The sequence below is a fragment of the Rhyacophila brunnea genome, unplaced genomic scaffold, assembly GCF_057557595.1.
Source record: "Rhyacophila brunnea isolate RB1 unplaced genomic scaffold, BYU_Rbru_1.0 scaffold_10, whole genome shotgun sequence".
Classification (NCBI taxonomy): Eukaryota; Metazoa; Arthropoda; class Insecta; order Trichoptera; family Rhyacophilidae; genus Rhyacophila; species Rhyacophila brunnea.
This window is the reverse complement of record NW_028232752.1, coordinates 354,290-364,982: the sequence shown is the minus strand read 5'-3', so window position 1 is coordinate 364,982 and position 10,693 is coordinate 354,290.

Sequence of the window (10,693 nt, the reverse complement as noted above, 5' to 3'; positions counted from 1 at the left end):
CAGTAGGTACATAATGCCATATTATTTTACGGAGTAAATAAATAAATTTGGAAAAACATAATTTATGAAAATCTCAGGAAATTACTTTTCGCAAAAGGTTCGGTGTATCGCAGAAATTTGATTCCCTGGAGAAATAAGACCTCCAGAATAGTAATTATAATAATTATTTTTTTAAGAGTTCGAATCGAGCAATTCCCTCATTCAGGACGCTGTGCAATGAGAAAATGAATATTCAAAAATATCTAATAAGTTAGCTAGGCCTTTTTGGCGGATTGACATGCAGTGACGTCCCGAGACAAAATGCCGCCCCTAGGCAGCGAAAAAAGGCCGCCCCACTTTTATACAGTATTTCTCATTATCCTTTCATCACTAAAATTTCTAAGAGATGTGTTGTAGACATTACCGAAAATATATAGTACATATAATTTAAATGCTATCTCTGCTTCAATAGAAATATTGTGAGTCCACGGTTTCAGATACACATAAAAATACACCTGGCAACTTCCAAAATTCGCGAGTGACTGGCAAAAATATTTGGATGAATTTTAAATTAGGCAAGTATGTAATCACCTACCTATATTTTAAAAAATGTGCACGTGTCATTGCTGGTTATCAAGAACGTGATTTCCAACGACAACGGAAGTAAACTAGACATCGCGAACCCGACAAAAAATACACTCCTGTTAAATTTTGTAGGTATGTTAATTAATACATTTTGTTTCCAACCAGTGAGATGATTTTTCAATGGAAAGATATATCCGTTATTACTAAGTTTAGGTAGCTATTTCTATATGTGCCTAATGATTCTCCGATTTGCCGCCCTTCGAGAAACTGCTGCCCCTAAGCGACGCTCAATCTGCCTACCCCCACGGGACGTCACTGCGGACAAGAGATTGTTAATTAAAAGTTCTCAGCTTACAAAATAATAATTATTGTTATTATGATGGAACAAGAGGAAATTCCTTCAGAGCCTTTTGTACCCGGGAATAAATTTACGATCGCTGTTCGCTCCGAATTGTATTTCATTAAAAAAAACTCCTGGCGTGAAATTAATTCTATACCGAATGGTTATTTGTTATTTATTTTGAATATTATATTATTATTTTGTAGGTAATCTATTTGTAAATATTTGACAAAGTTCATTCGAATGGAAAACTTTGTGTATGAAAATTATTATTATAGCTTCAAATACGAATTTAATTAAAACATATGTATTCATCAGTGACGTCCGGTCTATAAATGCTGTGAATGCAGCACACGCCTTGTTTATTCTATAATATTTATATCATAGTTTAATTATCCACAAAACCAACACATAAATTCAATGACATACTAGTTGTCCGGTACTGCTTCTTTTATGATAGCAAATGTGCGGTGGAGTTGTGCTCCATTCGATCACGAAGTGGATCGCATCCTCAGTGAATTTTTCGTGTTATGAACCCATCTTCAAAACCACATTACTAATATTTTAACCTTAAAACTAAATGCAAGTAGCTCCCATGACATGACAGAAAGAGAGTATCTATTGTGTTTACTCTTTTGCTCACCGGTGGCGTAGTGAATTTACTTTATTTATTTTTATTATCATTTTTTATTAGAGAGATTTAATTCTACGAACTAATTTACCTTTTCCTTGACACACATATGTACAGATAAAGGACCATATTGTGTTGGATGCACAATATGGCCGCTCTCTATATTATGCTTGGCGAATTGCGAATTTGTCGCCTGTTTTCAAATATATTTATAAGTTCCCAGTGACGTTTCGTGGGGGTAGGAAGATTGTGCGTTGCTTAGGAGCAGCACATTATAAAGGGAAGCAAATGAATGAGCATCTTTCCATGAAGCAGACGATGCTGTTGATTTTTTTTAGAAAGAACCGACATCTTAGTTAAAAACTAATATAAGCATTAAAAATCCTGGCAACACATCTTATTTTTGTATTGTAATACCCAAATTTTCAAAAGAGGGCCTCCAAATGTGTATGTCATTTTTTAAAAAGATTTTTGTTGCATTTGTGTTTGTTTCAGTAAACTATGTAGGTACCTAGCATACAATTTGAAATTAAATAATTGCAAAATAAAAAGAACTTTTTATATACAACGTTTTTAATTTCTGTTGAACCATATAAACTTGACTTGACTAGCTTAAACGATCAAAAAAATTTGTACTTGAAATGTCATATTGATTTCCATAGTAACGCAAGTATATATTAATAATTTAGTTGCTAGGACCCCAGACCCTAGCAACCGACAATGGTGTCGAAATAACTTTTCATACAAAACAGAATTCTTAACTGAAAATAAATTCAATTCTATTTAAAGATGGCTAAAAGTATTAAAAAAATGCATTGGCATCGTGTTCTGATATATTCTAAAAGTTTCAAATGTCTAGCTAGTCGGGAAGTTAGTTAAAAATCGATTGCAAGATTTGTACCGGACAAAAAACCACCGGAGAAATAAGAATACGAGCTTAGAAAAACGTTGTAAAATGAAGGAGAATGGCTTTCTTAGTCTGCCTAAGGGCAGCACTTTGTCTAGGGACGTCACTGTACTCATGTAAAAATTAGAGACCACTGCGTTACGGGCTTTAATGGTAATTCTTCCACAAAAGCCGTATTCTACGTCAAACAATATAGTGTGGCACTGGAGTATACTGTTTACCACACCTACGTAATCAAAATCAATCAGCATTATTTGCCTAAACGTTATATTTTAGTCATCACCGATTATTTTCTGAAAGCATTTTCTATGCTTTGTCAATTTAGAAAATTGCTTAAAACTTTTAAGTTGATTGCTACGAGTACCAACCACACGACGTATATTTTATGGAATAATATTTCACTTTCAGATTGTATCGCTACGAAATTCATTTATTATTCTGATATTGGTAGATAGATAAATGGTCATACATTTCAAACGGTATTAAAGTATTCATTGATGACGGTTATTTAAAATTCAATTATTCACTGTTTTGTCAGAAATTTAATGACACATATTTACAAACTACAAAATACCTATATAGGGTTCAGAATAATCGATTGAAAATGAAATAAATATGAATTGATTTCGCGATAAGTATGTACTCATTGTCGTCGACGATTATAATATATATTGGTGGCCCTTTTAGCAGTAGACTGTAATTTGAAGATGCTGGTGGATTACGGATCTAGGGGGGAGGGTTTCCACAAGATGCCAGACACTGACATTTATGTTGAGAAGGCTGGCGCGTGCTGCAGCCGGTTCGGTGTTCACGCAGTCATGCACTGGTAAACGGACAGTTCGGAGTGTCATTCTCATGGTTTCACTTGGTTTTGGGATGAATGATGATAAAAAGTTCAGGATGTCTGAGAGACGCGACGTTCGGTCAAACTGTATCAGATTTAGCGCAACGAAGGTCAAACGTATGCGTTTTGATCCATACTTTTGTTAACGACGGCTAACCTATAATAAGCCCGCACGAGACCGCTTTCTTGGTGTCACTCGAGCTAACTCAATGTTATTCGCAATCACGGTCGTATGATGACCCGTAACTACTGGTCGCCCTGGTCTTGCGACAATAATATATAAGGATTTGAGGTAGGTGGGTAAATAAGGAATGACGGCAAATATAATTTTCCCAACCATATATAATAAATAAATAAAGATGCTGATTAAAACTTTTAAAAGTAACGTGTATCGAGTTTTGAATTGCACGAATGAAAATAAACAATGAATTGAATGTGTCGAATATTTTTACTACCAGCTAATTCTTAAATAAACGTCAGTAATGTCTCTCAGTAAGAGATGTTTTTTTTAAATGATATTCTGGCGATTCTAATCACACAATATGTGTTTATTATATAATCGAGAAGAAAAAAAATAAAGAAAAACTACCAAAAGATGCATATAGATAAACAAGTTGGCGGTTGAAAGCATTAATCAGCTAATTGATTTTCCCCTGAAAATAAAATAAATCCGTCTACCAACACAATATAAAGCAACAGCAACTATGTGATTAAATGACATGCAGTCAGACAATATTATCAGATAATCGATGACAGTTATGACGTCTAATCTTTTACAAGCAAGTACACATAGCGATACTAAATTAGATGGTGACATAATATACCTATTATCTATTTTTTCAGGTGCGCACAAAGAAAAATGATTTGAGTCCATTTTGAAAAATTATCCATCATGACGTATCAAAGGGGTTGTAATTCATTGTTGATTTTTTAAAGTGGCAACGTAACGTAATTTTGTAGGGACCATTGACTTCTGAATTTATCTCACTTACTACATATAGCTTCTCGCCGTTTCAACCGGGGACCCTCGGGTACATCGTGTCCGGAAACTTGTACGTATGCAGTTCGCCGTATCACACTTCAACGTGAAATGTTGTATCGGAAATATATCGCCGTATATTAAAGAGTATATCCAACCTCGTTGGGTCATATAGTACCTACTGACATAAAATTTATGTTTAAATAAAACACGGTTCTTGTCGGTTTACAATTTTACAGGAAGCCAGCAGCAAACAAATTTTGAAAATAGCCGATATACTAGATTATTTGTTAGGTTCGGTTACGTTTTCATTCCTGAATTTATGAATTTTGCCAAAATCAGCTATGAAAATTGAATTATATTACATATTGAATCTAATAAAATTGGAGACCGTATAGTATACGGTCATCTCTTTCCGAAAAGAAAGCTCACTGCGAACTGTGCCAGTGTGCCACGGTGAAATGTTTTACGTATGGGTACATTACCTACCCACACGTGAATACCTAACTTGCAGCTATTACCACTGGTGCTCAGATGGTTTCACCAATTCATGAGTACCACTGACACAGGTCTTATGTGTCGTAGAGTGCCAAGAGGAGAGGGATCAATACGTTGAGAAGGCTTTTCGATAACCAAATTATCAGAGTCACTATCCTCAGTGATGAGGTCACGAAGAAGAAGTCATATTCTATTCACCTATTTTTTGTGTCCTAAGGGGGGGGGGGGGGAGGATGGAGAATCAGAAACCCTCCCCTTGTCTACGTGCCTGTATTTTATCAATGCAATATTGTAATAGGTATAATTGTATAGTTGTTGGTCAATGATTGCCCATATTATACAATGCATATTGGACTTTTTAGGGGTAGCACCAAACTTGGGATACATCTACAATCATTGTCGACGTTTAGGAGGGAGAGCCACCTGAAATTTATCCCCCCAACAAAATTGCGACCATGTTTCCTAAATTGGCCCATATTTAATTTAATATTTGCAAGTTACGTGTTAAATTATATGTTTTTGGGGATGCTGAATTCAAAAAAGGCTCTAAAATGTTGTTGGAAGTCCATCGGACAAGACCAAAATGACTGCCGTGTAAAAAATATAATGAGATTGTTTTTTATTAGTATTTTTCGACTAACGTATTTTTTAACAATAATCTTCCTATCTTTTTTATATTTCTAAGTAAGATGTGGCTCAAATGAGAATTTAATAAATGAGACGAAGATAAATTTCAGGTTGTTCCTCTTCCTAAGTGTGGACAATGGGTGTGGACAAGATGCCAAATTTGGCGCTCTTTACAAAATGTGCAGTTTTTTCCTTACGCGTGCGATTAGTGTTGGGTTTCGGGAATTTCCCGACGGGAATTCTCGAGAAATTTTCGAGATTTTCTATCCCGAATCTCGAGAATTGAAATTTTTAACATTTCGGGAAATCCCGGATCTCGAGAATCTTTCCTCGGGATTCGGAATTTCTTTATTATAATTGAAAAAACGATTTTCTATTTGAAAAAAGTGAACAGAAAACACAAAACGTTCAAAGACTGGGACATTTAACACAATTAAGCCAACGTCGACTCAAAATGAGCGCAGTTTTTGCAACATCAGGGAATTTTGTGTCTCAAAAACGTACGCGATTGACAGTCTGTGTTTTTTGAAATCGTATTTTAATAAGTAATGTTTTGAATTATTTTTGTTTTCCTACTTCTATTTTGTTTGTCTTCTGAGATAAATAAAAAAATCATATTTTTTTTTGGAATTTGTTTTTACACAGATTTTAGGATTTTTACGGGTTTTTTAAAATTTACCGATATCTCGAGAATTCTCGAAAATTCTTTTCTGGAAATCCCGAATCTCGAGATTGAGATTTTCTCGGGAAATACCCAACTCTACGTGCGATTAAATGGATAACAATCCAATGAACAAAGGAATTCAACGTAATAAATTGTTGAAGATACAAATCTAAACTCTAAAACCAAATTATTAATTATCATGCACTTCAAGGTTATATCTAGGTCTTTTGTATTTTACCATAACAAAAACGTTGTTTTCGATTTGTGTGGATTACGCCCTTTTCCCTTTCCAAGGTTGAAATAATAAAGATGGGTGGGAAATAAAAGTTTACTTACTCAATATAATATTTGCACAAACATTAATTCATTGTATACCAATCGCACGATATAAATAAAGTATCATTCATCAGAATAATGATTGACGACGATGAGAACATGACAATTTAATTATTGTAAATACGTTATCCCTTATATCGATTTAGCAATCAATTACACATATTTTTAAATATTGAACTCAGATGAACACACAGAGACAAGTGTTTGAAAACAAAAATCACTTTTTCCAATATATTATGGTCTTAAAAAAAACAGTAAAAATAAATCCAACAAAAAAAACAATGTGTATATCCAGCAAAAGTTTATAGATTGATTAACTGAGGTATTGAATATGTCGATGCACGAACTAATTGAGATGAAGTGAATTTAGGGCACAAAAGAATACACGAAAGTGTTTGATTTCAGAAAATTAACATAAGAAGGCGACAATTTTTACGTGTTGAGTCCGGACACGAAACTCGGTCATATCGACGAGCTCCGGACAGTCGAAAATTCAATTGACATTTTTAAACATAACTCAAATTATTAATTTTATAATTTGACATACCTATATTATTTTTCCAACCATGTCCAATCCTAATAAAATAATATGGGCCTCCACAGAGTGGAGGTTTTTGTATAACAGTTTTAACGGGAAATGGATGTTAGCCACTTGCTCAATCTATTAGGTCCATACTCTGAATCATACACAAATTAAAAAAATGTACTTGACAGACCCAAGATTCGAACATGGGACCCACGATATTATAGAGTTATAGATCAATGAAGCCGCGCGTTAACACTGTAACATTTTACTGTAGATAAATACACCCACGGTGGCCGCGCGGCTTAAGCGTTGGACTATCATGCCGTGGGTCCCAGGTTCGAATCCTGGGTCTGGCAAGTACACATATTGTTTTTCAATTTGTGTGTGTCAGGGTATGAACCTAATAGGTTGAGTAAGTGGCTGACATCAATTTCTCGTAAAAAAACAAAATCTGTTAATACAAACCTCTACTCAGTGGAGGCCCATAATATGATCCTATTAAGATCGGACATGGTCAGAAAAAAATAAAATTAGTATGTACGTTTTCTCTGTCAGAGATTATTCATTGTTATGTGGTGTAGCATTTTATGTGCTCAAATATAATGTAGTTGGCAATCGTAGTCATTCATTCCAGTTTGAACACCCTAAATAAAAATTCAGTGCAAAGAACTCATCTCGTTAGCGGCCATTATTGTGGTTCTTATCTCATTATGTATTTAATATCGCGAAAACGGTTACCTGACAAATAAAATAAAGTAAATGGGTGCCTGGGGAGGTTTTATTTACGCTTTTAAATGATGATAGCGACGGGCAATAACCGTAATGGCTTTCATAAGCTTTCCATTCAGCATATCCATTTATTATCACGTTCTTTGGACGTCTTGTTGTTCTTTAATTCATACAAATTTCGCTCACAAAATGATAAATCATGCTCGACGGGTCATTCCCACTGTCTGTTAATGACACGACTTGTATAGATGATGTATTTGTGGTGCTCGAATAATGTCCTTGCCCACCACACAACCAATTTTAAAGCGAACAATTTTTTTAACACGAATTATATACCCAAACAAGAAAAACAATAAAAAGAAACGGCTGAATTCACATTTATTTTCCAATATTGTTTTTTTTGTGACGAAATTCAATAGCACATGATAGAGGAATTAATAGCTGTCACTACGACGATAAAGGTGTTCGACCTGGAGTACGCTGTTATTTTACAAAACCAAGGCCCACACTACAGTAAGGCCTTGATACGAAATTGTAAGCTTCGATAGTAGTGCCAGTTATTGCTTATCGACTGTGTTTAGGAAAAAAGGCGTAACCCTCGATTTTTCGAAAAGTGGTTTTATTAGATATTAACGATGTATACAACTATAATACACGTTCTGTAAAAAGGAAGTTAGCCGCAAAATGCCGATTTATGATCTAAAATCAGGTTTTAATTAAGTTTTAATTAAAGGAAAAAAGCATTTACCCTCAATTATTAGGAGATAGAAAAGATATTATACCAAATCATCAATCATCATGCATCCTATGTATGTGCCTTTTTTATTAATATTGAACCAAAATCATTCAAAAAACGTTTTTTGCCTTTCCTGTAAAATTTGTTCTGTGTGGGTTACGCCTTTTTTCCTAAACACGGTCGTTATGACAAACTCCGTATATATTTTATAGATTTGTGGATTTTCACTGCGTGGACTTTTTCCTTCTTTCATCGACGTTTCGGGCTCATTGCAGAGGCCATTCTTAAGAGATATGTTACGATGAAGTGTATGAATATGAACGCCGCTCTAAGAATGCCAAAAATTTTAACCGTAGCCCACCATCTCAATTGATATGGTAAACTGTTTGTAGAAATTTATGATTGTTGCATATTAAAATAAATGATAATAGTTTGTAATATCAATACTATCGACCAAAGGTACCTACTTGATGGAATTTGAATTAAAATTCTAATAGATTTAAGTTTTGTACTATTCCATTTGAGTGGAATTCTCAAATGGAATAATACAAAACTTAAATCCTAGAGTCCTAGATAATAATTTCAACGAAATGTTCAATTGGAAATTTTCATTAATTGCGAACGGGTTACCGCAATGCATTTAAAGATAATCAATAACTAGCACTACCATCGCAATTTTCAATTCAGTACCACGGCCTAAATATATTTGGCCTTGTCCACAACTCAATCGGCTGCCAATCGTCAGGTGCTGCAGAACAATTATTCGTCTCGCGTCGGTTTAAAAATCATCACAAAGAATACCAACGTTTTGTGTAATAAATACCCTTATCCTAATTCCAATTTCTTCGACTACTATGAAACCGTCGACACACTTAAATACCTGGAGCCAGGGGGTGCACATCACGGGGGATGAAATTGCAAAGAGATCCCACTATCCGAGTGAGAATGGCTGAAGCAACATTCAACTCAATGCCGAATATTTCACGACTGTGAATTACCCGATTAAAACCAAATGCCGCCTATTAGAGGCTTGCATTTGTATTACATTTTTACATTTTATACTACGCAAACGGTACATAGTAGGTACCTAAGTAAGTTAGTATCCGAACCAAAATGTCAAAAATAACAATTTTATTTATATTAGTTGATTTTTTTAATTTATAACAATCTGGAAAAACAGTTTCCTCCTCTACAATTAATTATTTATCCCTATAGTAAATCCATGCTTGGTCGTCAATACATAATCTATATTACCACGTCTTTCTTAGCTCGTATTCTTGTTTGTCCGGTGGTTTTTTATCCAGTACAAATCTTGCAATCGATTTTTAACTAACTTCCCGACTAGCTAGACATTTGAAACTTTTAGAATATATCAGAACACGATGCCAATGCATTTTTTATTGAGTTCATTTTCAGTTAATTCTGTTTCGTTTGAAAAGTTATTTCGAAAGAAATCCGCATTCTAATCCACTATTATTGGTTGCTAAGGGGTGGTCCTAGCAACAAAATTATTAATATATACGTGCGTTACTATGGAAATCAAAATAACATTTCAGTATTCTATATTAGTTTGTTTGTTTGTTGCAAAATAGCAAAAAAAAATATTTAATTGCAATTGCCTTATTTGTCCTAAATTATTAATACATAGAATTGTCATGCTTATATGATTCAACAAAAAAATTAAAAAACGTGGTAAATAAAAGATTCTTTTTATATTGTAAATATTTTTCTATAGATGACGATTATTTGAGGAAATATCATATTTTAATTTCTTTGTATTTCATCTAATGTTTCGTTTTAACTAAGGAAGCTTATAATATAATGTACATTGTTAAATGTATGTACATTGTAATTCAAGTTCGCTGGTATTCAAATCTAACGTGATATTTTATGCACATATTTGATATGAAACAATATTACAAGACCACAGGTTTTCCGCGTGGTCGCAGTTTTCATAGTTTTGTTGAGAAATTAACTTTTGTGTTTGAAGTTTCGAGAATTTGACAACAGATGTTGACCCAACCGCTGTTTACATAGCCACGTCCTCGCGCACCGGCAGCGGTTTTTCAAACCAGAAACTATACCTAAGCTTTATGTTAAATCCGTGGTTTTGCGATGAAAAACCGAGCCTCGAAACCGTAAATGGATAGATGGTTGTTTTATATTTTATAAGAACATGGCATATTTCGCAAAGTATTGAGATTTTGCAGAAAGCAAACCAGCTGCTTGACAAATTGAGATAAAATTAGTTTTTAAAACTTTGTAGGTATCTACTAGGGTTTGTTGGATCTCGGGATTCATTTTAGTAAGTT